General features: G+C 35.9%; 1 pseudogene; it reads left to right on the top strand.

The window, feature by feature from the left end:
* Positions 1-3,606: 3,606 nt before the first annotated feature.
* On the top strand, positions 3,607-4,239 carry LOC107815183 (zinc finger protein ZAT11-like; annotated as a pseudogene).
* Positions 4,240-5,726: the final 1,487 nt, after the last annotated feature.

The following is a 5,726-nucleotide window of genomic DNA, read 5'->3' as shown; positions in this document are numbered from 1 at the left end:
ATATCAGTAATATGCGAAATTCAACTTGGATGTCACTTTATTTTTGCAGATAGCAATCAACTTGCTTGACTAATTTAGATTCTGTAACGACCCGGCCGGTCGTTTTGAGTGTATTAGCCCCGATCCCCTGTTTACTGCTTTTCCATTACCTTTTTCTGCTTATATGACTTGCCGGGAGGTTGTTGTTGTGCTTTCGGAGTGAATTGGGACACTTAGTTCCTAAAACGGATGCCTAACGGATCGAAATTTGGATTTGTGTAATTGTTGAAGTTTTCAAGCTTCTGGTGTAATCGCACATGCGGTGGGGTATCCGTAGGTGCGGACACGCACGTGCGGGATTGAGGAGATGGACAGGGGTCACAGGTGCGAGGGAATTTTCGCATCTGGGAGCTCGCAGAAGCGCTTGAAGTTCCGCAGATGCGGACAATGAGCTGGAAGTGGAGACCGCAGAAGCAGACCACTATCTGCAGGTGCGCACACGCAGGTGCAACCACCTGATCGCAAAAGAGGTCCCAATCACCTTGAGCCATTTCCGCACCTGCGATGTAAATTTCGCAGGTTCGACTGGTGGTCCGCAGGTGCGAGATCGCTGGGCAGAAAAGAGAAAATTTTGAGGGTTTGATCTCATTTCCAATTTTGGGACTTTGAGAGCTCGGATTGGACGATTATTTGAGGGATTTTCAGAGAAAGTTGTTGGGTAACGATTCTTAACTCCTTTATGGTTATATTCCACTAATCTATGGTTGATTTCATCATTTAATTTCGGGTTTGGGTTGCAATTTTGGGGAAAATGGGAAGAAGTTCTTCAACTAAGATTTTGGGTTTTGATTGAGATTTTGACATCGGATTTGGATAATATTGGTGCGAGTGAACTCATGAGGGAATGAGTGTTCATATTTTGTGACTTTTACCCGATTCCGAGACGTGGGCTCGGGGAGACTTTTTTAGGCGATTTTCTAATTTCTTGCTTTAGCTTTGATTTCATTAATTAGATTAATTTTTTATAATTGTATTTATGGTATGTAATTAATTTTTGTCTAGATTTGGGCCATTCGGAGTCGGATATTCATGGAAAATGTATTGTTACCGATTGATTGAGCTTGGTTCGAGGTAAGTGGCTTGCCTAACCTTATGTGGGGAAAATTCCCTTAGTATTTGGTACTGTTGTGATATGTGAGCGCCGTGTACGTGAGGTGACGAGTACGTACACGAGCTATTTGTTGTAAAACCCGATTTATTTTACTGAGTAACAACTTGTTTTTCCTTAAATTTGAGTTATATCGTTTAAATGAGTATTAGTATGTTTTCATTCTTAATTGAGCTATACCAATATGGGTAGTTATCCTGTTTAGTCTAATATCGCATGTCTACGTGCTTTAACTGCTCGTTTGAACTATGTGAAGCATGCTTAGTTGATTTCCTGCTTTTTCTTATTCTTCATCAGTATAACTATAGAAATCTTGCTATCAATTGTTGTATTTATCGGTTTGAGCTGTGTGTTTACTTTTGAGACTGCGAAGCGGTTCCTCGGGAGTTCTCCCTGCTCATTTACTTTTGAGACTACGAGGCGGTTCCTCGGGAGTTCTCCCTGCACATTTACTTTTGAGACTACGAGGCGGTACCTCGGGAGTTCTCCCTGTATATTTACTTTTTGGACTACGAGACAGTATCTCGGGAGCGCCCCCTGTTGTTATATCATTGTGTGGTGTTGTTATTGCTTTGTGAATACTTGATGTTATCTTCTCCGTTTTACTTCATTTTTATTATAGCATTTATCTTATTATTATATCCCAGTAGGGGCCGGACCTGACCTCGGCATTACTCTACCGAGGTTAGGCTTGGCACTTACTGGGTACCGTTGTGGTGTACTCATGCTTCTCTTCTGCACATGTTTTGTGTGCAGATCCTGGTACTTCTTATCAGCCCCGCTACTAGCTGAGAGTGTTTGTTGCTATACGGAGACTTCACGGTATATTTGTCGCGTTCGCAGACCTCGGAGTCCCCCTCTATTCCCTCCTATGTCATTTACCTTCCTTACTTCTTTTATTAGACTCTGGCGTATAGAGATGCTAGTTTCCTTCTGTAGCTTGTGACTTACGATGTTTCGGGTTTTGGGAAGTCTGTGCATTTATAGAGTATTGGTTATTGTATATGCTGAGCGGCATTGTTACTAGTTACTCAGTTATCCACTGCTGTTAGTTGCCAAGTTTTACTTTTATTTTTATTTTTTGCTATTTTCCAAAATTTGTTAGGCTTACCTAGTCGTAGAGACTAGGTGCCGTCACGACGTTATACGGAGGAAGTTTGAGTCGTGACAGATTCTTGCTAAGAGGACTAATTAAAGCCAGTACTAAAGCATATCCTATTTTTAAAAAATCATTTTCAAAACTCGAACCAAAAACCTATAGTTAAAGATCGAGAAATTTCAGCTATCTCATCAAGTTCCTTAATGATATAATAAAAGATAATGGGTATATATACTACATGCAAGTATTTTATTTATGAATCATGTGTAAGCCTTAAAACAGACAAAAAGATTAATATGCATTAGGTTCACATGGGTAAATAAAAGGGAAAAAATAGTAATCGTAGCGGTACTAGTAATAGCAGCAAGTCAGCAACAACATTATCGATAGGGGAGTAGTATTCGCAAAGCCATGCCGTCACCTTGCCTACTCCAAGAAGGCTCACCAAATTCACAACTTCAATTGGCCAAAACACACCACTCATCAAATTAAAGTAGCAAATTTATATCTTTTTACACCTACTACCAGCTATATCATCTTTACAGTAGTACTCCCTTCGGTCCACAATAAATTACTATTTTATATTTGGCATACTTATTAAAAAAATATGAATTCCTAGAATTAAAAAAGATGTATTCACTAAATTAACCTTAATTAATTGTTAACTTAATACATACGAATATATAAATAAGGGTAAATTTTGAAAAAATAAAATAATTCTATCTTGATTATGTAAATGGACACTTATTTTGAACCAAAATAAAAGGGTAAAATTGTCACTTATTATGGACCGGGGGAGTACCATAAAACCATTAAAAAGTCTCTTTTTTCAATATTATTTATGAGGACAAAACAAGAAAATAGAATTAAAAAAACATAAAAAGAATAATTAAAATAAAAAACAAAAACAATATTGACAACACTAGCTCACTTGGTGAGCTCCCGTCTTTCATTGTTGATGTGAAGGATTCAAACTCTATCGGTAGCGTAGATTCCTTTCTATCCTTGATTTAATAATTAAAAAAAAAAAAAAAAATGGCTAAACGTTACTGTATTGCAAATAAAATTTGGCCATTTATGTGTATAAACTAATTAATCCAAACAAAATATATCTTACTTATCTATCCCACAAGAAATTAAATGTGCCCAATTATTTCGTCATGACAAAAGGTCAACCAAGCTCATAGTCAAACCACCAGACTAATAACCCTTATAAATCCCACATGGCCATGAATTCCTCAATTCCATTCTTTCTTTCCGACCAAAACCAGTTAAACCAACTTCCCTTTTCCACAATAAAATTCAAGAAGAATTAAAAATCCCACAAAAACTTATCATTTTCTCAACCTCGCATTAAACTATGGTGGTTTAACCAAAAAAAAGAGAGAGAGAAAGTGAGTTTGATAGCATAACAACCATGGCTAATTACTTGATGCTTTTTTCAAGCCAAGAAAATCATTTGGACACGATCAAAAATTCTCCTAGTCGAGTTTTCGAATGCAAAACTTGAAATAGACAATTTTCTTCATTCCAAGCTCTTGGAGGTCATAGAGCAAGTCATAAGAAGCCAAGATTAATGGGAGAATTGAACTTTCATCAGTTGCTAACTTCTCCTCCTAAACCAAAAACACATGAGTGTTCAATTTGTGGGCTTGAGTTTCCAATAGGCCAAGCATTAGTTGGCCATATGAGAAGGCATAGAGGTATGACGAATGAAAATAATATTCATCTTGTAAGGAAATCAAAGAGTCCAAGAGTTTTGTGTTTGGATTTGAACTTGACCCCTTTGGAGAATGATTTAGAGTTTAAGTGGAAGAAGATTGCCCCTGTAGTTGATTGTTTTTTGTAATTAAATACGGGACGAGATGAGATACGAATTTATTTTAAGGATTCTACAAGTTCACTTGAACTCGTTATTTTTCACTTGTACTATGTAAATATATAAACTTGAAATGTGTTATGTGTACATGAAATAAGATTGCATTCATTCTAAACCCACATACTTTATATTTTGGATTCACTTATGTACAAATTAATCTTATCAAGACATCTAGATGCTAAATTTTTTTCTTTTCTTTTTTCTCCTTATTATTATGGATCTATTACGAATAGAGATTTATATATTCGTGGGATAGGAGCCTCACCTTGTAGATACTTTACTCATAGATTACATGAGAAAGATTAGTATACCAGACACGAACTTGAATTCAATATGTCTGTAACATACAATTGATGATCGTTTTCACTGTATTTTTGTATCAGTATATTTTAGTCGTCCAATTTTCAGATCATACTTCCATAAGAGATAGTAATTAACTCTGTAGCAAAGAGATTTCATTTACTAAATGAGAATGGTAGCTGGCTGAAGGATAGGACTAACGTCCATCCTCAGAATTTGTTATGACTGTAAATATTTCCTTGTTACATAAAATTCTTTAACTACCACAACAGAAAAAGAGATTCGTTTAGTTTATATATCATGCATGAATATCAAAGTCTGCTGCTATCATATATATCTAATTCAAGAGATACCTAAAACATGGATAGATGGACTAATGCTTGGAAATGGGAAGAATTTGGCAAAATGATTATTTGTTTATATTTCATTAATTTGTGATTATTGACACATTACTATTGGATTGGTAAAGTAAAGTTGTATATTTACATATATGTTGTATGTTCCAATCCCAATCCAACAGTTTAGTATGTGGCTCCACCCCATCTGAGTTATGATCTACATATATGTTGTTTGGACTCTTGTTTGGACTCTTCAAAATTGTCACCGAGTCAGATTCTTCAATACTAATGTATCTTTTGAGGATTCGAAATGAATGCGATAACATTTTTAGAGAGTTCAAGCAACATAAGTTCTGACAATTCGGTTGAAATGAAGGGTATCTCACCAACTGATCAGTGCCAATTTCTGTTACATTTTGCCCTATTTAATCCATGTAAGCAGCCTCAGATATGTCTCTTCCCTTATTTGTTATGTTAGTTTTATTACACGACAGAAATGACATTGCTTGAATAGTATACATATGGCTACACCCTTTATGAAAATAATCTCAAAACTGCTTTCTCTAGAGGGGTTGTGGAAAAATTTCTATCATCCCGTGTTGAGTCCTGAATCGGTGGGATATATATGTGGACTTGGTATTTTTTTTATATGATCTCGGAAAAAATCTTCGCCTCAAAAGCTAGTTTTTCAAGTTGACTTAGGCTTGAACCTCATTTTTTATCATCCCTATTCTCACCCTCCTCATCATATGAATGTGAACTGGATTTTCCAAGCATTAAGCTTCAATCACGGGTCAAAGATGCAAAACCATCACAAGAGTTGTGAATAACATGACCAATATACTTGTTTTTATGTTCACTCGTGATCTAAACTAAAGCAAATGTAATAGTCAATATTTATGAAAGAAATATTATAGTATATCTGAAATTTTCCACAACTAACAAATAATACCAAACGCAGTG

The sequence above is a fragment of the Nicotiana tabacum genome, chromosome 13, assembly GCF_000715075.1.
Source record: "Nicotiana tabacum cultivar K326 chromosome 13, ASM71507v2, whole genome shotgun sequence".
NCBI lineage: Eukaryota > Viridiplantae > Streptophyta > Magnoliopsida > Solanales > Solanaceae > Nicotiana > Nicotiana tabacum.
Note: the sequence above shows the minus strand (reverse complement) of the source record. Positions and strands in the feature narration are given on the sequence as shown.